The sequence below is a fragment of the Rhinoderma darwinii genome, chromosome 13, assembly GCF_050947455.1.
Source record: "Rhinoderma darwinii isolate aRhiDar2 chromosome 13, aRhiDar2.hap1, whole genome shotgun sequence".
In the NCBI taxonomy this organism is placed as follows: Eukaryota; Metazoa; Chordata; class Amphibia; order Anura; family Rhinodermatidae; genus Rhinoderma; species Rhinoderma darwinii.
In genome coordinates, this window is record NC_134699.1 from 39448807 (window position 1) to 39473222 (window position 24416).

Genomic DNA, 24416 nt, shown 5'->3' on the forward strand with positions numbered 1-24416 from the left:
GCAGTGTGTGTATCTTTGTATTAAACAGAACAGTGTGGGTTTGTGTCACAGACCAATGTGTATCTGTATTATATATATATATATAGAGAGAGAGAGAGAGCAATTTGTGTATTACTATCAAAGCCAATTCAATGTATGAATGGTAAGATCACTGTATCTGTATTATATACAGAGCAGTGTGTGTATGTATGTGCGTTATCTGTATAATTCCAGACCAGTGTGTGCAGAGAACCTCTTCGTCCCTAATTAAAAAAAGATGTCATTAGGACCCTTTAGCAAAGAACCGGAGGAGTAGGCTGTGGGGTCCCCCCTCAGACACCAGGGCCTGGGTGCAACTGCAACCTCTATAGTCCTTAAAGTGACCCCCCTAGTTTATATGTGTACTATATGACGAGTGGTGTCTGTATCTGTACTATACACAGAGCAGTTTGTAGTTTTGTATAATAAAAAGATTAGTGCGCTGATTGTTTATATGTTCTTCTGTATACAGGGCAGCAGTGTGTGTATCTGTATTATACTCACAGCCGTGTGTGTATATTTATGATACAAATACTGGCGCATTTATCTGTATAGGACTCTGTTTATATCTGTGTCGGAGGCTCCATTGCAGATTTGATGCATTCATTGCTATTCTTCCCCACTAAAATGATGGACACGACAAAGGATCATAAAGGACTCCATTATAAGTCAATGGGTTACGTTGGGTGGTATTCGTCGTACGATGGATCAGACACTGCGTTGTGGTTTCAGTTATATACAGTGAACTGTATCTGTGTCATGTACACAGCAGCAGGGGCGGACATACCGTTGGTGCAACCTGTGGACCCTGTAGATAAAGGGGCCCACTTTCACCTTATAGCAACGTTCTTCTGTCTATTAGTTTGCATGTAAATGCATGAGATGATGAATTTTATGGCTAACAATTACTGATGGATTGTTAGGCCCTGTTCACACTGAGTTTTTTTTGCAGGTGGAAAAATCTGCCTCAAAATTGCTTCAGATTTTGACCTGCCTGCACTCTTTGCCATGTTTTTTGTGGCATTTTTCGGCCGCGGCCATTGAGCGCTGCGGCCAAAAAACACTGCTATAACCGCTTTCTCTGCCTCTCACTGATGTCAATCTGTGGTCAGATACGAAAACGCCCGATGAAAGGGCATGACGCTTCTTTTTCCCGCGAGTGTTTTTTTTCCGCTTGTGAAAAAACAAACACCTTTGCCTCCTATTGAAATCAATGGGAGATGTTTTCGGAAGTTTTTTGGCACGGTTTCCGAAGCGGTTTTCATGACCAAAAAACACGCAACAAAACCTCAGTGTGAACAGGGCCTTAGAGAGACGTAAGGGGGTGATATATGATGAGATATTACAGGGCAAGGGGCCCATATACTGTTCTCACACAGGGTCCCTCATCTGTCTGTGCCCGTCCCTGCACAGCAGTGTGTACACCTGAATACATGGATTTGTGCATTTATCTGTATTCTTCACGGAACAGCACGTGCCCCTGTATTATAAGCAGAGCACTATTTGTATGTATGATACACAACAGGGTGGGCCTCTATGTTGCACGCAGAACACTGTCACCGTATAATATGCAGGCCTCCATTGGTCAGAATTACAGCCGGTAAAGATTGGGTGTTCTCTCGGTCAGTAACCTCCTATTAGAGCAGTCTGCACTGATGTTTGCCTGCCATTGACACAGCATATATCATCAGAGATCACTATCATCTGTTATATGCAGATGGAGTAGAGCTGAAGTTGTCATTTCGTCTCTGCACAGTGGTGAATAATAGGTTTACCTGCACTCCTGTAAACATGTAATGGTAACACCTTGTGCCATGGACAAACTCAGCACTGCTACGTTTACAATACTGTGTGAATTACATTGGGTTGTAAAATGAACTGTAACTAATTAACTTATAGCTTTTATCGGTCTGGCATACATAGTGATATCCAACTGGCAGCCCGGGCCCATATGCAGCCGGCATTTTTGTTCTATGTGACTTTGGCACCAACACCAGACAGCTGGATAGGGTGCAGCGCCTTCCCCAGGTTATTGACAAGCTGGAGAACTCCTGTATACTCCGCACTCTGCCTGGTCATAGAGGACTGAATAAGGCCCCTTGGTCTTTCTTGCCTGCACCAGTAGCTAGAAAGTAGCAAGAAGCAGCACCATTGGCACAGGAGAGTGGAGTTGCTAAAGGCAGCTGCATAATGGTTATGTAAACCTTTTTAAGGCAAAAACATTTTTTTTATTTTTATAAAAAGGTGTATCAGTGTGTATTGTGTAACTTTGTAAATATTTGTTATTAAAAATTATTTTGACTATTTTAGATACAGCTGCTCTGTATTCTCTATAAAGAGCAGCTGTATGTAACGTTATTCACTGAATCTGTCAGTCCTGAAGACCTGACGGGTTCAGTGACAGCGGGTTCATAACTTAGATGTAACAGATTACAGGTAAATCCTGCATGACCCGCTGTCACTGAAGCCGTTAGGTCCGCAGGATACAGTGAATAGCGGTAGATACAGCTGCTCTGTATACAGAGCAGCCGTAACAAAAAAAATGAATTTTTTTTTTTAATAAAAAGTATTTACAAAGCTACACAAACCACACTGATGCACCTTATTATTAAAAAAAAATGTTTTGCCTTTCAAAGGTTTACACGTGCACGTCATGGCGCAGAGGGAGAAGTATGGAGCGCACTCACGCGCTTTATACGCTGCGGGTGTCAGCTGAGTATTACAGCTGGCACCCAGAACTAACGGCCAGGGCTTAAGGCCCCATGCACACGGCCATGCCTGTAATCACGGCTACGATTGCGGGCATGGCCGGCCGCAGACAGTCGCCCGCATTTTCGGCCCGTGCTCCCACACAAAGTATGGGAGTTCGGACCGTAAAAAGCAAAAGATAGGACATGTCCTATCTTTTGCGGTACACGTCTACGGCCCAGACACCTTCCCATAAATAAACGGGACGGTGTCCGTGAACAATAGAAGTGAATGCGTCCATAGCTGCAGACCATAATTGCGGTCCGCACTTATGGACGATTTTTAAAGTCATGTGCATGGGGCCTAAGAGAAGCTGCTAAAAATGACTTGTACCAGCGATCCAACGATCGCTGGTTCAAGTACCCTAGGGAAACTAATAGATTCTGTAAAAAAAAGACAAAGTTTTTAGTAGTGAATTATTTTTTTTAAATTAAAAGTAAAAAAAACAACCTTTTCTAATTTTTCCTCTGAAGTAATGTAAAAAAAATAAAATAAACAAAATTGGTCTGTAAAAGTCCGAATTATTACAATATAACATTCTTTTATGTGCTCGGTGAACGCCCTAAATAGAAAAAATATAAAACGCAAGAATCGCTGTTTTTGGGCAACTTAGCGGTGACATATTTTTTTTCGAAAAAGTGATCAAAAAGTCGTATGTACTAAAAAATGGTACCAATAAAAACCACAGCTCATGCCACAAAAAAATAATCCCTCACGTCACTTAATCGACGATAAAGAAAAAAAAAGTTATGGCTTTCAGAATATGGAAAGAAAAATATATACTGTATTTTTTTGTCTAACAAATAGTTTTTTCTTTGTAAAAGGAATAAAACAATAAAAAACCTATAGAAATCTGGTTTGTCGTTTTTACTGCACGGTGAAAGACATAAAAATAAATCCCCCCTCACCGTTTTTTCCAATTCCACCCCACATAGAATTTTTTTCAGTCTCCCAGTACATTATATGGTACTTTAAATGGTGCTGATAAAAACTACAGCTCCTCTCGCAAAAAAATAAGCCTCCACACCTCTCCATTGTCGGAAAAATAAAAATGTTATGGCTCATAGAAGGCGGGGAGTGTAAAACAAAAAAATAAATAAAGAAAGGCTTGGACTGTAAGGGGTTAAAGTCTGTTTCTTCTTGCTAGAAGAGGACAGAGCGCCCTAGGAGTATAAAGGGTTATAGTGATTGTGCCATCTAGACGACCCCTGCCTACATGCCGTTAGGGAAAATGAACGTCATAGAGGGGTAGTCTGTAAGAGTGTCTCCCACTCATGTAGGCTCAGCCTGTCTCTGCAACGCTACATGTAAGGCCAGATGTGGCTTCATCCAATTATATCGGCTGATCGACGGAGGCTAGAAAAGCCTGACCTGCTGAGATCAGCCGATCAGTGGGCCGGCTTCTATTTAAAAAGGGGTTGTCTTTGTGATATCCTGTGGATTTCTCAATGTTTGTACAGTAGACGAAATATATAAGTCTACCCCCTGTCCAGACAAGGAACATTATTTTGCCTGTGCGAATATTCAGATATGAGGCCTGTTTGTAAAGAGTTGTCAGAGGTTTCATATTTAGTACCTATGTTCTTAGGGACAGTGACCTACTAGTGAACCATTCTGCTGTCCATGACATGCGTATTACATTCCAACAGAACAAAACAGACTTATTATACGAGTATTCATGTGAAATTCTTTATTACTAGAGCTCAGTAAATAAATTCTTTATTAATATATTTCTCAGTAAATAAATTCTTTATTAATATTGCTCAGTAAATAAATTCTTTATTAATATTGCTCAGTAAAGCCTTTTCAGGAGTGGATGATGCAATGTTATGATGATTTTCCCTGACAGACTGGTAAATAATTATAATATATTATTTATTTTCCATAATTTATATAGCGCCATTAGATTTTGTAAAGCTGTACATTTTGTGATAATGGGGACCTCAGGGGCAGGTACTTATGTGGTCATCAGCGCATAAACTGTTACCTTGACCTATCACAGCAGTCCCCTGCACAGCAGCGTACCTTCCTACTTACTTTCTCTCTTTTTCTATTGGATAGGGCATGGTATATATTTTAGCATCCATTCCAATCAATAAGCTTTTGGAAAGTGGGAGAAACATATTAGTTACCAACTTTTAAAAACGGCTTTGTCCCTAAATAATGACCATACCCCTATGGTGCCTCGCTAATAATGGCAAGTGCCCCCATAACAGTGCTAGTGTATTCCTATGAATACTTTATAGAGCTAAATAAGGAAATTATTCTGCCTTTGTGTATCAAATTGAAAATATTTTATGTTCACTTTGTCTGCTGATGAATCTGCTGGGCTACCGTGGAGAATCTGAAACTCCTTGCATGTTATTATCGGCTCACACTGTATTTCTGATAATAACCTTATATTCGCATGCCCTGTCCTGGACGCCCAGGCTGTAAACAATGAGCACTAAAAAACGGATGCAGATGATATATTGAAAACTTTTAGCCCCGTAATTAACTTTATTTATATAACCCCTGTAAACTCCAGTTTTTGGCTCAGTTTTTCTTTAAACAAACACAGGAGTGGACACGAAAGGAAGGTGAAGCATCAATTCCTTCTTTTTGGATCCACTTCTTTCTTTGGCTCAGAAAACTGAACAAAAAACTGAACCAAAATCTATATGTGTGGTTCTGACCTCAGGCTGGTTTCACACATTCAGTTTTGAGGCAGTTTTTTATGCAATTTTTTAAGCTAAAGTCAAGATTATATACAAAAGAGAGGAGATATATATATATTTTTTATTTCTTTAGTATTCACACTCCCGACTTTGGCTCAAACAATTGCATCAAAAACGCAGCTTTCGTGGCAGTCTTTGAAGCAGTCTTTTGAGCCAAACACAGAAGTGGATACAAACGAGAAGAGACATATCAATCTTTCTTTATACTTTTCCTTCTTTTTTGATCCACTCTTAGCTTTGGCACAAAATCTGTATCAGAAAACTACATGTGTCATTACAACCTTAAAGTGCCACTGTAATGAAACTGAGGCAATTTAAAGGAGGGCACCGATAAAGGGTTAAACTAATTTAAACTGAGAACTCTAACTATAGTTCTCCCAAAAACAGTTTGAGCGCCGTATACTGTGCCTGGTATCTAGCTGACATGTCCATGGGGGTGGAGCTGTGTGTCAGTTGCTTACAGCCAATCAGCATTGCTGAGTACACTCCCAATAATGCTGATTGGCTGAGATCAGATTACTGACAGACAGCAGCTCTTAATGTCCTTTTCAGCTAGAAAACCGTCCCAGATTTCAGGCTCCAAAACGAAAAAAAAACCAAAACGTTTTGCCGTTGTATAGGGGGAGTTCTAAGCATGTTCTATTTAACCCGTTTTGGGCATCTTAAAGATGCCATAGTTAAACATGTCTCTATCTCATGACCATGGCACTTAAAAATGTTGTAAAAAAATTGTCGTATTCATTTCATGTTCATAATGTAAGCAACTCGGTGTTTGCTATTCACAGTACTTTAAAGTATTGTCATCATAAGTACTTTTGGCAAAGATACCCATGTAAGACTTGCAAACATCATCAAAACCGCAGTTGCTGATGTTTTCCTCTATCGATTCAGATTCACAAAGATGTACACACTGAAGCATATGTAGAAAACTGCCAAAGACAGAATTCTAAAGTAGGCAAGTAGTAAAAGACCGGAAACGAAGGTGCACCATCATTTTGTGGTGCCTATGCTATATAAATATCATTTCTGACATTTTTTCTAGTGTGATCAAAATAGTCGCTGTCAAAAGACGGCACGTAAATAGACGCCCGCGTCAAAGAAGTGCCTGTCACTTCTTCAGACGTAAATGGAGCAGTTTTCCATTGACTCCATGGAAAAACAGCTCCATTTACGTCCGTAATGGACGCAGCGAAATAGCGCCTCAACATGCCATGACGGCTGAAATTACGGAGCTGATTTCTCCACAAAACAGCCCCGTAATTTCAGCCGTTATGGACGCTGCCGTGTGAACATACCCTGACATTCACATGAATGCCAGGATCCAGTGGTGTAGCTGTATGGGGTTCACAGCTAGCAATCACACCTGGGCTCTGGTGCCTGAGGGGGCCCAACGTCCCATTTTTCACATAAGAAGACACTAGTATTATAAATGGAACAAGGTCGGTGGGGGCCCTGTAACAAATTTTGCTTTGGGGCCCAGGAGCTTCAAGTTATGCCTCTGCCAGGACCCAAGTTTTCCCAGAAGAACATTGCCCAAAGCATCACGCTGCTTCCGCCGACTTGCCTTCTACCCATAGTGCATCCTGGGGCCATCTTTTACTCAGGTAGGCAATGCACACACATCTACATGATGTAAAAAGATAACTGCCCCGAACGCAGACAGCAGCAGTGCTCCATGTGTTCGGACACCTTTCTATCATAGTCAGCAATAACTTTTTCAGCAATTTGTTCTATAGCAGCTCTTCTGTGGGATCGGATCTCCACGTGCAACAATAAGCATTGGGCGCTCATGACCCTGTCGCTGGTTCACCATTTGTTCTTCCTTGGACCACTTTTGGTAGATACTAACCTCTACATACTGAGAAGATCTTATAAGACCTGCCGTTTTGGAGATGCTCCGACCCAGTCATCTAGTCATCACAATTTGGCCCTTGTCAAAGTCGCTCAGATCCTAACACTTGCCGATTATTGCTGCTTCCAACACATCAACTTCAAGAACTGACTGTCCACTTACTGCCTACAATATCCCACCTCTTGAGAGGTGCAATTGTAACAAGATAATGTTATTGATTTTACCGGTCAGTGGTTTTAATGTTATGGCTGAACAGTGTATATGCTATAATATTACTCTGTGTATAGTTAAAGAGACATCCATAAGTATGCCCTAGCAACTGGCAATACTAAAAGACAGCCTTAGGATACTTTATCGGACCCTTGACTCTCTTTCCATACACTGTATGGGCAAAGAGAATGTCGTAGGGAATCCTTTTGCTTTACCACCACTGTGGAATGGAGAGTTATGATTGGCCGCCACACTCGTACTCCTGATATCATGGGCACAACTTCTGGGCACATGCAATGTCAGCGCTATAAAAGCACAGCGATGTGTGGGAACATTCTCTGATTGGCAGCATAGTATTACAGCACTTCTTGCCAAGAGGCTAGTGTATATTGCTTTGGTCATTCAGAAGACAACCACATTTGGAGCTGACATTGGAGCTTATCCATTGCCACTAGGGTATATTTCTAGGAGTTGAAAAAACGTATTAGACCTGACTAATGACATGTTCTGTGTGTGCAATAACAACAAGGACTATGGGGTACAGTGCATGTTCTGTATAGATGGTGGGTAACCCCAGGCTAACACTACAATATCACACACACACACACACACACACACACACACACACAAACACACACTCTTATATCTGTGTGCTCACTAAAAATATGTTTTAGGCTGGGTTCATACCTGCGTTAAGGTTTTCCGTTGTCCTGCTCCGTCATAGGAGCAGAACAACAAGAAAACCAGGAGTACTGGACTCCAGTTGCATGACGGATACCAATGGCGCCCGACGGAACCCATTGACTTTAATCGGTTCTTTCAGGGTTCCCGTCATGATGTCTGTTGTTTAACTGGGAAAAAAGTTACGGAATTTTGGATCGGCTCTGACGCTGATGTGAACAGAGCCTTACAAAGCTGATAGTTGTGTGCAATAATGGCCTAACACAGGACTGTAGCATACCAGCTGTCTATCAAACTCAGCAGTGTAATAAAATGGTTTTCTTTCCAAATCTTTTATTGTCACCAAAAAGCTAGAGAGTCTGGCTGTACTTCTGGGAACTTGCTCTGGAGAGCCGGTTTAGGTGACCCTGAGCCTGTAGAACTGGCATTGAGAAAACAAAGTGGTCATGTGAGAATTGAACTCCCTAAAATATTAGAGGCTCAACAGTGATCAACTTGCTTGCTCCTTGTCAATTCTGAAGTCGCAGGGACAAGTAAAGCAGCTCTTCAGGGCCCTGTGAAAGAGCATCCTGAATCTCTGCTTCCAGTATCCCTGTGTGATTTTCAAGTTTGACTGAAGTTATTCTTCAACCCTTAATCTTCCCAGACTGACAAGTCAAGGCTCCAGACCTGGATTTGTGTCATAAACGTCATAGCAACCTACTGTATAATAACAACTTTGGGGTGGCAGTGTTCTCCTTCTTACTACGTTAATGTGTCTCTGTACTGGTCATGGGAATGTATGGGCAATTCGAAGGCACATGCACATGCACAGGACCGTAGTTCTTATGCGCCATTACGGATCCATAATTGCGTATAAAATACTGACACATTAATTTATATCGGCCACGAACATCTTCCCGTATATTTACGGGTGTGTGTGTCCGGGCTGTAGAAATGAGCCGCAAAAAATAGAACATGTCCTATTTTTCGCCTTTAAGGAACGTGCTCCTATACTTATTATTGTGAGCACGGTCCGCAAATACGGATGACACTCTGCGGTCTGTCCGGACGGACGTGTGCATTAGGCCTAACAAAACACACAAGTCCTATACCCGTCTTTTGGATAGCGGACACAGGCTACAGTTGTTGGCAGTATTTATGTACTATGATGTAGGGGTTGGCGTAGCAAATCAAGCTTTGCGTACAGTCATATAATGCCAAGTCATATAGTCTCATCATCAGCATATACCTATTTTATATTATTATCCTGGCTAATAAATCAGTGTTGCCGACTGGTAGAGTTGATATGTTGTTATGACCTTTACAGTAACGTATTAAAGAGAACATTAATGGTGAAGGTATGTGTGAATTCGTACAATTTCTCTTTAATACGTTACTGCACAAGGTAGCTTGGCATTTGTTAAGTAAAACACGTTTAGACATAGATATCTTTAATACCCTTAGGTTAGCCTTGTCAAAATAGAACTGTGTTAAATAGTTAAACTGCAGATATTTAATTATTCCCAATTTACTAAAGGAAAATATAGTTAGGTGTTGGTGCCATCAGTCCGTTCAATTTGTGCAATTGTCTTGGTTGCGCATATTTATATTGCTTTCCATTGGAATCCTCTTTTTAGCTTTCTAGCTAGACAATCATCAAACCAAGTCAAGGTCATATCCTGCTGCTCAATATTTCTGTTCTGTAAAATTATCACCACTAGACAGACTAGTTTTTATTGTCCGACTGAGGGGAGTGAGTCTCGCGTACAAAAGTCATAAACGGCTCAAAATTTGCTCAAATTGCGACTCTTGATCCTTTTCCAACGGTCTTTGCACTATTTAAAAAGTGAGCGGATCTTAAAAGAAGGCGCAGGGCGAGAACCTGGTGTCAATTATAGCAGAAATCTACGTCAGTTAGGATTCAGGGTTTAACTCGGTGGCGCATGGACAGCCAAAGATGCAACAAATTTGTTGCATCTCACTCCCGTTTGTTTCCTAATAAGACTGGCATATGAAACGCTGAACTCCCCCCCCCCCCACCCCCCCCACCCCCCCACACACACTGTGTTTCTCTACTAGGAAAGTGGACTTCCAGCGACAAGGTCAACATCTATGCAGCAGTAAGAAAAACAATGACTGTGGCTAAAATAAGTTTTTATCTTTTTAATTGAAAAGTTACCATGTTTAAGGTATTATGTGTCAAAGGAAAGTAAAGCTGGCAATCGTGATGAAAAACTGGCATGGGATGAACAACTGTTCGGTCATCCAAGAGTTAATTAGGCCAATAGCATTAAAAATTTACATGTCCATTCACCGATAAAAAATACTGAATGCAAAAATAAAACACGACTGCGGGTGCTTTTTTATAATATTTAATTGGCTGCAAAACTTGCATTTGTAGGACAAAGTGAGATTAAAGGGTGTGGCTAACCACAGACTCACCACTGTGACTCCTGTCCATGCTCGCATGGATGGCCATAACGAACATTAGCGTTAACCTAGTCATATGCCACTAATGTCTGTCGTGAGCCAACCCATTTAAAGCATTATTCACACGGCTATATTACGGCTTCTTTGTACAAAGTTGTAAAACGCCACCCAAATAAGTGTAGAGGACCATATTGTAGCTCAAGAGGCCTCTGACTTCATACAGTAGCATCAGATGTCATACTACAAAAGCGTTCTCTCCTACAAGTAATAATTCTAGGGAATATCTCCCCAATACAGTGAAGTATGGAGGCACCATAAAGGATTTGGCATGTGATTGATGCCTTAGGGCTCTTGCACACGGCAGTATTATGGCTCCGTTTTGTAATATGACTGCCATAGAGGTGCATGAGCCATATGCCTCGGATTCTTAAACGGGATTTTTCTGCCAGATACCATACTTATCTGACAGAAACGTTGTGACATGCACCCTCAGATTTCATATGTATAGAGGTATTAGGTATTATACCCATAGCAGCAGTGTTTGTATCTCCGTACACATGGAGTCCAATGCAATTCACAGAACGCCCGTTCCTCATAATTGCCCTGTGTAAACAGGGCAACAATCGGCTGATGAACAAGAAAACATTTGTTCATCGGCTGATTGTATCGTTTTAAATGGCGAAAATATTATCGTTGTCGGCAGCACAACAGGGAGACGTGCTGCCGACATGATAGAAACGTATGTGGACGAGCGATTGTAGTAAGGAGCGCTTGTCCCCATACATAGCTCCTCGTGAGGAGTAAACGAGCTGCCTCGTTGATCGGCGCTCGTTGTACCTGTCAAAATGGGCCGGTGTAAAAGGAATTGCACATTCATCAATATACATAATTATCAGAATCGCTCCATTTAGGAGTGGAACACTTTCCGATAATCGAGCATGGCAGCCTGTGATTCCCTAAAGCCTGACAGCAGACACAGGATGTCTTACCTGTACCTTTTGTGCCATAGGTGGGATACAAGCTGCAGTATATGTCCTGCCCTATTATCACAATAGTCTTTCAGCACTGAGGTCCTGAGTTTAATCTGACCATTGCAACTACATGTATGAATGTTCTCCCTGGGAATGTGTTGGTTTCCTGTAGGAACTCTTCTATACTTCTGCTTCAAAAACCTGATGATATTCTATGAAATGCAGCCTAGTGTATGTGTTAAGGTAAATAGATTGTAAGCCTAACTGGCGGCAAGGACTGGTGAGAGTGGATTCTGTGTACAACATGATGGAATATGATGGTGCTTTAGTTTTTGGGAAATTGATAAATAATGCAATGCCCTATATCTCCAAAGGTGGGGCTTCACTTTGAATGGTTTTGGATTAGAAAACCCATTTTCATTTGTTGTATTAGGGAATCCTGACTTAATAGTCTATTCAGGACCCTCATCTTTTAGCCAGAGCAGAGAGTGTCTCTACAAAGAGCGCTACATGTTCTGGACGACCCAACACATCCATGCCTTCCATGGACTGCCATTGATTTCATTCAGAACCATGCACTGCTTAATTTCCCCTGTGTTCTGTAATGATGGGGGTAGGGAAATGGACAAGTGAGCCCTAATCTACCCGCCACTCTGTCCCTGCCTACTTGCAACGACCCGCCCTAGGCGACGGGGTACAACTGGGCGGTGGTCCCTACGCTCAGTAAGTGCACGAGACAAACAGACAAGGGAACACAAAGCAAGGGAACACCGTGAGCAACAAGAGTGGTGAACGAGCCGAGTCAAACCAGGAGAGCACGAGGTACCAAACGCAGAGCAGGAGAGTAGTCAGTAAGCCAGGGTCAGTATGGAGCAGGATCAAATAATTAGAAGCTGTAGCTGGGCCAGGAAACTACACGAGAAGAATCACAAGCAAAGGAGGAACAGGAAAGGCAGGTATAAATAGACAGAGGGCGGGAGCTAGCTCCGTCTGGCCAGGCTGCGATAGGTTCTCCCACTCCTAAGCCTGCCATCCTGAGTGGTGGAAGATGGAGTCAGTCTCAGAGACATAGACTCAGGTGCAGACTGATTACCTATGGGCGTATACACAGAAGTTGTGCCTGGCAGATCCTTTACATGTTCATTTTCCTGGCGCTGCAAAGAGTCCCAGAAGCCGGACACCTTGTGATCACAGCTTGATGTCAGGGCACCCTTCTAACAAAAAAAGACAACCCCTTTATGTTCCATAGGCAGTTAGTAAGTTATTAAAGTGTATATCATATATTCTGCCTTTATTCATTGCACCAGATCAGTCACGAGATGCCTGGGAGTGGTTTCCTCAAAAACAAGCGTCCAGTGAGTCAGTTCCACATTATTATTATTATTATTTGCAGAGTTTTCTTTTTTGACATTTAAGGAAGGACTTTACCACAGTACTCTATTTGGATCCAGTAGTTGTATTGTGACCTGGTTATGTTATGTTACATTGTGAGGCCAGTTAATGAAGGTGAAGTATTGATGTGAGGCTGTGTGTGTGTCACAGGTATGTGAAGGTCGCTCCGGGGGGTGGGGTTGTTCCACAGGTAATATTTCGGCAAGTGCAGGTGGTGCTGATTTCTTACTGTCTGCAGCGCCGCCCTCCAGAACCTGTTTGAGGATCACTTTCTAGTTCCTGTACACTCCCACTGGCTTGTGTCTATTGGTAGGACTCACCCCTTCACTGCCAAGGGTCCAATTCACCCACATTATGATTTGCCACCTAATATTGAACCACCTGTGAAGTCATTACCTGTCTGTAATGGTATGGCAGTTCTTGTGCAGACCAGTGCTTTACATTATCAGAGGAATGTTAACCGGTAGCTAATGATTTCTTGTTGTTTTCCTGCAGCCCCTGAGAAGAGCCCTGTGGCGTACGGGAGCTGTAAGTACTATGCAACAGCATTTACATTGACATTTCCGGGTGTCTTCTGTAGTCAAACTATAAAATTAATTTCAATGTAACCAATGACATAACATCTGCTTAATACCCCCTCCCCAATGCTTTATATGATCCCTTAATCCCGGTCTTCTTTTGGACTTGATGTCACAGTTTTATTTATTTTTTTAACTTTAAATTTTTTATGCAGGCAGAAAAATCTGCCACAAAATTCCTTCAGGAATTTGACCTGCCTGCACTTTCTTTGCCGCCTTTTTTGTGACGTTTTTCGGCCGCATTCTCTGCCTCCCATCGATTTCAATGGGAGGTCAGAGATGGAACCGCGGGATGAAAGAGCATGTTGCTTTTCTTTCCCCCCAAGTGTTTTTTCCCACCCTCGGAAAAAAGCAATGGGAGGCAATTTTGGCCGTTTTGTGGCGGGGTTTCCGCGTAAAAAACAGCGCCAAAATAACTGTGTGAACTGGGCCTTAGACATAATGGTTGTTATAACCTGACTGAAACACATTAGATTTATATTTCTAAATGTATGCTAAGTGATCTGTTACAAACAGCGCTGACCTCTAAGTCTAGAGCACTGATTCTAAGGCTAGATTCCCACGAGCATTTTCGTTTTGCGTCCGCAAAAATAGGATACTTTTTCATGCGTTGCAGTTTCCGTGTGCCATCAGTTGTTGATGTCCGTGTTGGTGCACATTTCTTTATTTTTTTATTTTTTTTCTCTGCATTTCAAGGAACTGGTGCGTGAATCACAGACAGCACACGGATGTGCGCCCGTGTGCTGTGCTTGATTTTCACGCACCCATTGACTTCAATGGGTGCGTGAGCCGCAAAAAACGCACAAGAATGGGACATGCAGTGAGCTTTACGCAACGGAAACACACTGCATGAAAAATCACGCATGTCTGAATAGCCCCATTGAATTGCATAGGTCTATGTTCACACGGCATACATTTGAGGCAGAAGAATATGAGGCTGATTTCAAGAGAAAGCCTCTGAATCTAGGCGTTTTTGGAACTGATTTTCAAAGCGTTCATGGTGTTTGCAAGAGTATTTTGAGGCGTGTTTTCGTAAGCGTTTTTTTGTAGCGTCAAAAGAAAACCAGATCCAAAAACTCCTCAATAATTGACTTGCCACTTCTGTTTACGAGGCGTATTTTTAACTCAGCAGCGTGAAAATTTGCCTCATATGAACTACACAGTGTTTTTCCGATTGAAATTTAGGGTATGTTCACACGGGCTATTTTCAGCCGTTTTTCGGGCGGTAAATGTCCCGAAAAACGGCTGAAAAATCGGAAGCAGTACGCCTACAAACATCTGCCCATTGATTTCAATGGGAAATACGGCGTTCTGATAGGGCGTTATTTTCAAAAAGATGCCCCGTAAAAAGATGCCCCGTAAAAAGAAGTTCAAAAAACGCTAGTTGCTGAAAATCAAGAGCTGTTTTCCCTTGAAAAAAGCTCCGTATTTTCAGCCGTATTTGGTTAAGTGTGTGAACATAGCCTAATGGGAAACTGTTTGCAGGCGTATTTCAAATGTATTTTGGAGCGTAATACAAGAGTTTTATGCTCCAAAATACGTCTGAAAATAAGCCATGTGAACATATACCCTAAGGGTATGTTCACATGGCTTATTTTGGAGCCGTTTTTCGGGCCGTAAACGGCCGAAAAATCGGGAAAAGAACGCCTCCAAACATATGCCCATTGATTTCAATGGGAAAAACGGCGTTCTGTTCCGACGGGCAGTTTTTTTACGCGGCCATTTTAAAAAACGGGCACGTAAAAAAACGGCCACAAAAAAGAAGTGCAGGTCACTTCTTGGGACGTTTTTGGAGCCGTTTTTCATAGACTCTATTGAAAACACGCGAGTGGCTTAAAAAAACTTCTGAAAATCAGGAGCCGTTTTCCCTTGGAAACAGCTACGTATTTTCAGAAGTTTTTGGTTAAGCGTGTGAACATACCCTGATATTGTAGCAGTTACTTTATTACCGCAAGAGAAACGTATGGGTAATGCAAAGGGATGATACTTGTCATTATACAGCTTTCCATACCTTTGCATGTATACAACTTTCCTAATAAGCATCTAGATAGCATGTTTCTCATAGTAAAAGCCACGGCAATTCACTGTAAAACCCACATGGTTTTGCGGAGGGATAATTGGCCACACGGTAAAAAGACTATGCCATTCGGCACATGTGAAGTTACCATAAAGCCATGACCTGATCAATTGCAATTGAGTCAGCTGCACAGATCGAGGGTGTATTCACATGTGCAGTTTTTGATCAGGTTTTTTTTATGCCGTTTTTGAAGCCAAAACCATGTGTGGTTTATAAAGGCATCGAAAGTATAAAGAACAGATACTACTTCACCTCCTATTAGAATCCACTCCTAAATTTGGTTTAAAAAACTTCATAAAAAATACAGAACGAAACGTAATCAAAACATGCACATGTGTAAGGTTATATTCCCACAATGCAGTTTTGGCTCAGTTTTTGAAGCCCCAACCAGGAGTGGATTTAAAAAATAGAAGTAGAATCTTTCCCATACACTTCTTCTCCCTTTATGATCCACTCCTGGTTGGGGCTACAAAATCGACATTAAAAAAAACGGTACCAAATCCGCACTGTTAATAAGGCCTTAGGCCCCATGCACACGAACGTGCTTTTGTGGCCGGAATTCCCCTGAAAATCCACGGGAAAATTGCGGCCCCATTCATTTCTATGGGCCCATGCACACGACCGTGGTTTCCATGGTCCTTGCGTGGCCCAGGCTCATAGGAAATAATGGGCGCGGCCATGTGTACGGCCCGTGATTTGCGGGCGGCTCCGGGTTGACACTCCGCAAAATCACGGCCGTGCACATGGCTACGGTCGTGTGCATGAGGCCTTAGGGTGTATTCAGAAATTGCTGTGTAGGTGCAGGCTCTTGCAGCGTATTTGAGATTGGTGTAGTGCTGTAGCTAGCACAGGTGAAACTTATTAAAACTGCAATAACATGAAAATTCCTGCTAAAACCGCACGTCTTTTGTCATGAGGTCCTCAGCCGCGCAGCAAGAATCACACCTCAACTGCAACATCTAAATACACCCTAGGGGAACGATCCCACATAGCGACCTGTGTATGCGACCAAAACCATGCCCACATGGGGTGGTGAATGTGCACACAATTTTGCCGGTATATCTGGCAAAATCGTGGCCGTAAAAAACACAGCGAAAAACGTGAGTGGCTTAAAAAACGTCTGAAAATCAGGGGCTGTTTTCCCTTTCTGTATTTTCAGACGTTTTTGAGTTTGTGTGTGAACATACCCTTGTGTCAGAGCTTGCTTGTTTAGTGAGCCCTGCACATGTGTCAATTGGACATGATTAGGACAGCCGCTGGATGTTAACGAGAAAGCTGCCATTCACTGACGGCAAGCAGAGAGTGTGTTTCAGTTTCTTGTCATTTTCACAATGTAGGGTGGAAAGATCTTTTCATTATGCAATGAATAAGCTTTACTTAAAAACCTTTCAATTGAAGTAGTGTGACATTTCTTAACTGCGCTACTATTGCTACAAAAAAAGGAAGGAAACAAGCGATGCTTTATTTTTGTTTATGTTTTTTTCTTACAATTGGTAAGTGAATTTTTTGGTTGTTTTTTAAGACTTTCAAGGACAGTTTCCCTTTAAAAACTCATGAGTATTACCATATGTAAAAAAAACACACAGCTTTTACATGCAATTTTCCATATTTGTTTTTGTTCTTTTGCCAAATACTTCTGCTTCTTACAATGTATCCCATTATTCTATCAGTAGATATCATAAAATGTAAATAGGTATTTAGTTCCAGATACACAGTTATAAAAATGATGCAGTATGTAAAGCAGTGTACAGGAAGGACAGCAGTGACCCGCGTTGTTACAGCTCAGACATATTACATTATTAGGCGCATGGTTTGGAGATAAATTGGCTAGTGAATTAGGGTTCTTTCAACTTGTTTCACCAGCTGTAGCCGTTCGACCAGAAACCATGGCAATTCGCTATTAAATGTATGTGGATGGTTTTGGCCACGTGAAAAAAAAAAAGTGCATTTCAGGACGTGTGTGTATTTACATTTTTTTATAATGTTGCCAAAAAAACACATTTAAAAAAAACCATAAGCTGTAAGCCTATAAAACACGTGTTTTTAAAAAACGCAACAAAAACGTGAATAAAACACAACCTAAACCCAGCCTAAGGCTTTATTCACATGAGCGTGTGCGCTTTGCGCGCGCAAAAAAAACGCCGCGTTTTGCGTGTGCAAAAGGTCCGTGTGTCATCAGCATATGGTGCGCGGTGGCGTGATTTTCGCGCAGCTGGCATCATGATGACACCCTGGTTTTCTGTTTACAAACAGAAAAGCACGTGGGGCTTTTCTGTTTTCAATCATTTATTTTACTGCTGTTGTGCGAATCACACGCGGCACCCGGAAGTGCTTGTGTGTGGTGAGCGCGATTTGCACGCACCCATTGACTTCAATGGGTGCGTGCTGCGCGAAACACGGCCAAATATAGGAAATGTCATGAGTTTCACGCAGCGGACATATGCTGCGTGAAATTCACTGACCGTCTGAACAGCCCCATTCACTAACATAGGCCCGTGCGTACTGGAGTTAAATCGCAGTAAAATCACTGCGATTTCACAGCAGTTTATCTTCAGCGATAAATCGCTCCAGCAAAGCCTTGACATAGGAGGATTTTGCTACGGCGCAGAAACACCAGGTTACTATTGTCCATTTGTCTGCAGGACACTGCTAGACTCGGCAGTTTGAACATCTACACTATTTGTCACGGTAGACACAGGAAGTGACATTGATATCGCACTCGAAAATCATATCGAAATTGCGTTACAGGGTTGCAACAGCGATATTCATGTTGTCCTATGGGATAGTTTTGTAACGTCAATTTTCAAAATTGAGGCCAAATCCTGGCATGGAGCATTTTAAAATAAATTTTAAAAAAAAGCCCACGATTTCGTACAGATAGTGAATCACCGGCGATCACATATTTCCGCGATTGTTATACAATCCTAGAGATCGCTGGCCCGAACCTTAGGCCACATTCACATAGCAGGATTTTGCATCAGCATTTGGAAACCAAAACCAGAAGTGGATACAACACGGAAGAGGTGCAAATATTTCCATTATACTTTTTATTTTTATTTTCCATTTCTGGTTTTGGCTTACAAATACTGATCAAAATACCGTCGTGTGAAAGTGAGTAAACAGATCTTGACCACAACACTGGGATAAACTACAATATATGTGCTCTGGTGTCTATTTGGCCCTTGCACCTGCACCGTATTCAGAGCATTGAAGAATTAAATGTATACAATACCTATGCCCGCTCTGCAACCTTTCTTTGCCTAGGCTCAAAAACTTTGACTTGAACTTTAAGGCTGGGTTCACACGACCTATTTTGAGACGTAAACGAGGCGTATTATGCCTCGTTTTACGTCTGAAAATAGGGCTACAATACGTTGGTAAACATCTGCCCATTCATTTGAATGGGTTTGCCGACGTACTGCGCAGACGACCTGTAATTTACGCGTCGTCGTTTGACAGCTGTCAAACTACGACGCGTAAATTGACTGCCTCGGCAAAGAAGTGCAGGACACTTATATACATTATATGCAGGACACTTCTTTGCAACGTAATTTGAGCCGTTCTTCATTGAAGTCAATGAAGAGCAGCTCAAGATTTACGAGGGTCACAGACGCCTCGCATAATACGAGGAGGAGCTTTTACGGCTGAAACGAGGCAGCTGTTTTCTCCTGAAAACAGTCTGTCTTTTCAGACGTAAAAGCCTCTCATCGTGTGCACATACCCTTTGAGTCTTTTAGGATTAATAGATACTTATTATAACTGCAATTATTGGTCACACTAGGTTGTTTGTGGACAGGCTTCGGTTAGGTCTGCGAAATAGTTGCACATTATTTATACATTTTTTATTCAGAATTTTACGATATTATAAATAAATATTTTTTTACTTGTTACTGGTCCTATGGTTTTTGTTATCGATCTCTAATTGCGATATGGTGCACCGCACATTAACTTATTGTGCTACGACCGATGTGCAGTGTTAATATCACTCTTGCACGTTTTCGGTTGTATTCAGACGTTACTGTTGAGGTGCGGTTCTTGCTGTGCGGCTGAGAAATGCATGCAAAAATTACACACAGTTTTACATTTTCAATAAGTTTTACCTGTGCTTTCTGCGGAACTGCGCCAATCTGGGGTAAAACCTGTGTGTTTTTTTCCGTATGGGTTTCGGCTGCACAGAAAGAACCACACCTCAACGTCTGAATACACCCTTAGGAATGTTCATACGTGGCGGAATTTTTCCGCTGCAAATGTTGGTGCAGATTTTGGGCAATTACGCAATGAATCTGCACCAACATTTGCATATTTGACAGGTAATTCAGACGTTTCAGATATCACAGCGGACTTGCCACAGATTTCAGTTTTTGCATTGCAAAGGCTGAAATCTGCAGTGAAATTCCGCTTCTTCTCCGCAACATATTGAGCATGCTGCTGAGGGAAAATTATGCACCGCAGCCTAATTTCCGCACAGTTATTTTCTGCAACGTCTAAACTAACTTTCCTAAAAGTGTATAGAAAGAAATGTAAAAAACGGCTGCAGCAGAATTCCACTGCGGACTGTCCACAGCGGAATTCAACAGCAATTCCGCCATGTGTGAATGTGCCCTTAGACTAGGGTTACACCTATACTTTCTAAAGTAAAACTTTTTCCAATAGAAATCCAAGCGATTTGCAAGAGATTTTGAAGCGATTTTTATTTTGCTCTATGGGGGAAAAAAGTAGCTTCTACTTTTTAAAATCACTCTAAAATCCCAGCATGTAGCGATTAAAAAAAATAAATAAAGAATTGCTAGCAGTTTTTGGAGATAATTTCAAGCTACTCAATGCATTTCTATGGACAGTGATATCACAGCGTTTTTTGTAGTGTGAAAAAAATATAGGTGTAGCCCTAGCCTCAGAGCACAATCCCACGTGTGGTGGTGGTGGTGGCCGCAGACCACGACCACATGTGGTGGGCATTGTTTTTTTAAATAGACTTAATTGGCTGTACAATTTTGTAGGTAAACAGCGGTATTATCCACAAAACTGCGTGGTCATTAATATTGATTGTTAATGGCTACGTGGTTTAATGGGTTAAACTGCTGTTTAACCCCTTCCCAACTTCTTAACTTAAACATACAACAGCTAGAAGTGCCAGTCTCCAGAGCTGCGGTATATTTACGCCCCCGATGATCGCAGAGTTTCTGCTTCATCGAGTATCCAGATCTGGCTGTAACTAACAGTCTCTGGTCCGGGTGCTGTCATTAATTACTGTCAAACATGGACACCCTTATGCTGCTGGAATACCGCGATCCCCGGGTACCAGCAGCACAGCATTGTCCAGAACTAACAGTAACTTTCTGGTCTTGGTGCCATCATTGGGACCTTAACCTATCAGGTCCTGATGGAGGCACCTGGACCAGGGGCTGTTAGTTGCTGTTAGATATGATCACCACCATGATGCAGAAACACTGCGATTGCCAGGTTCCAAAAGCATAAGGGTGTCCATGTCGGACAGTAGCTAACATTCTCTGGACAAGATGCCATACTTTTAATAAAAAACAGAGTCAAATATTTTATTAAATGTATAAGACATACATAAAAAATGTATACAATTAGAACAGAACAAAAAAAAACTGAAAAAGTAAAATAAATAAATAATGGGCATCATATGTTCAGGGATTCAAATGCCACATTTCTGTCACGCAGAACGTACATAACCCCAAATATATAATAATTCCCCCAACCTCCGATTTTTGCCATTTTTACCCTTCAGCTTTTTGCGCCTTCACTAAAAAACGTCTGTACCTAGTTAATTTACAGATTTAACGTACAGCTGCTGCGTTTAAACTTAGGTTCATGTAAAACTAAAATAGTTTCCCTTTTCTGGTTATTTCTCTATAAAGAGCTACAAAAATAAGTTATATCAGCTTCAATTTTAAATGATAAGGAAGCCCTATGTGTCTAGCAAAAAAAGAAAAGAAAAATTCTGAAAAACTAAGAAATACACCATTCACCATTAGAATACAACATTCCAAAAGGTGAAATGTTGATGCTCTGGGCATCACGGCACAAAACACTACCGGTCCTGAAATGGTTACCTGAAAAATCATGTGGCCAATTAACAGTCTACTTAAAACATTCCGCCATGTTTTGCGGCTGCCACTTATTTGGACCGTACCCTTAGGCTTCCTGTTTGAACCGTATATTTAGACCCAAGGACAGGATCTGCCTGGCATATTCTCCCAGTTAGACATCTATAGGGCTCTATTGTAATACTTTAAAAAAAAAAAAAAACAGAATCCAACAGAATTAGGCCTCATGCACACGACCGTAGTGTTTTTCTGGTCCGCAAATTCCAGGACCGTGCTCCGTGAAATGTCCTCCGCAGTTCATCCGTATGTAATCCGCAAAATGCGGATAAAAAAAAAAAAGCCTAGGTAAAACAGGATGACGACAGAACTCATTCACGGTTGACACACGGAGGTGTACCCGCATTTTCCACGGGCCCATTGACTTCTATGGGCATGTCCGCATCGAATTTGCGGGCCGTAATAAGACATGTCCTGAGTTTCTGCGTCACTGATTTGCGGACATGCGGAGACCCGTGAAAAGACGGATAGTGTGTATGGGCCCATAGAAATGAATGGGTCCGCAATTCTCCCGTGGATTTGCGGGGGAATTACGGAAGCAAAAACACGTTTGTGTGCATGGGGCCTAAGTATTGTGGCATGCACCATTGGATGCCGTATTGTGCAGGATTTCTCCTCTAGAAGCAGTGCTTCTAGAAGAAGATACCCTCGTAATTCAGAACCACTTGGAACGCCATACAGGGGCACTCAGATTGGCTCAACTTTATTTACCACCATACAGCCGCCTGCACACGGCTCTGCCATACGCATGAGTCCTAAGTCTATCCTTTATACTTTTCCTCCCTTTATGATCCCTTGATCAGAAGCAGGACTGTTTAGTGCAGACCTAGGCAACCTTGGTTAAGGTAGAGCTCTACTCTAATAATGCAGTAGCTGCTTAAGATCTACTATGACAAAAATGTCCTGTTTCACACAAAACAGTTGCCACCCTGGCAGCTGCAAACTGTACATATACAAGGTGGTCACCGTTTAAAAAACACTGGGACGGATTTCTGGCCTAAGTTGTGCCTTTTTTTGGCACAAATCAATATAGACAAATTTATTATTGATTTCCTCCCCAAAAAACTGAGGTTTGTGCTACACTAGACAATTTTTAGAATTTTCTAGAAAAGGGTAAGTGGCTTGGCGGGAAGGTCATGGCTTAAAATGCGACAATACACACTGATGTGGCTTAAATTGGCGCAAAAAACTGGCGTAAACTAAGCCGATCAAGATGTGGTATAAGGGAGGGAAAAATGTCTTACATGTTTAGCATGATGCGCCAACTTTATCAAATAGCGTGCACCACTGTGATTTAGAACATCTTCTGATTGCCTGGTCTAAGTTTACACAGCATTAGTACATCTGACCCATCGTAAATAGAGATGAGCAAATCAGGAAAAATTTGCTTTGTCTGTGTATTTTCTATGTGCAAATATTCCACTATGGAGCTCTATTTGCTCCACGTAAGTCAATGAAGGCTGAAATACTAGATTATAGATTTGAATTTCAGCCTGCATTGTCTTATGTGCGACATATATGGCCCCATAATAGAAAAATTCCTCTATGTTGAAACACCAACAAGGATGGTGTTCACTGATTTGCTTACTTCTAGCTAGGACTCCCTATAGTGGTAGTGCCCATTTTGTGCCCCACACAGTAATAGTATCCCTTAGTGCCTCCCACACAGTAATAGTGCCACCTTTAGTACCCCTCACACAGTAATGGTGCCTGCACACAATAATCGTGCCCCATTAGTGCCCCCCCCCCCCCACAGCAATAGTAGCTCCACACACAGTAAGGCCTCATGCACACGTCCGTATTCTGGTCAGTATTTTGCTTCAATATTTGGAAGCCAAAACCAGTAGTGGAACATAAACAGAGAAAACCTATAATGGAGAGATTTGCACCTCTTCCGTTCTTTGGACCCACTCCTGGTTTTGGCTTCCAAATACTGAAGCAAAATACTGATCAGAATACTGACGTGTGCATGAGGCCTAATAGTGCTCTCACCACAGTATTGGTGCCAACTTAGTGCCAGTATGTGTGACCATTAGTGGCCCACACTCACTAATGGTGCCCCCTTAGTGGCCCCACTCAGTAACAGATCCCCAACAAATAATAAAATGTATACTCACCTAGCCCCATTCCCACAATGAACAGAGCTGCCCAGTCTCAGCCCAAACGGGACCCCTGTGCAGACCTGCCTGATGCAGTGACATAATTGTGCCTGGCGACGTCAATGCATTGTGCCAGCCTGTGCAGGGGTCCCGCCCCTGTGACAGCTCCCTACTTTGCCATAGTATTCAACTGTATCTGTGTGCTGAGGATGCAGATACAATGAAAATGGCGGTCGTCTCGGGATCCCAAGCTCCGGGAAAAAATATGCGGCTTATGCTCCGGAAGCCCAGTGCTAACGATGACACTAGTATATCACAAAGCAGGGTGGGGGGAAATGTACGATTGTACCAAGGGGGAGGTACAGGTTGATTCAGAGTGTAGAAAGTAAGGAGAGCTCAGTCTGCAGGGGGGGGGGGGGGGTCACACATGCTGGCAGCATCAGTGTCTTCAAAGGGTAGAGATCACACTCTGGGACTATATTAGTGTCTTCAGATTGAAAAAGCAGTAAAGAAAGAGCTAGTGAAGACTGCTG

General features: G+C 42.1%; 1 protein-coding gene across 10 annotated transcripts in view; it reads left to right on the plus strand.

Moving 5' to 3' along the window:
* Positions 1-24416, plus strand: part of EPB41L1 (erythrocyte membrane protein band 4.1 like 1) — a 123586-nt gene that overhangs the window by 22411 nt on the left and 76759 nt on the right. For 9 of the 10 annotated variants that reach the window (XM_075845030.1, XM_075845033.1, XM_075845035.1 and 6 more), the window contains exon 2: positions 13497-13529. The exons of the other annotated variant lie outside the window; for it this stretch is intronic. The gene's annotated coding sequence lies outside the window, so the exon portion shown is untranslated. The remainder of the gene's footprint in view (positions 1-13496; positions 13530-24416) is intronic. 10 annotated transcript variants of the gene reach the window in all.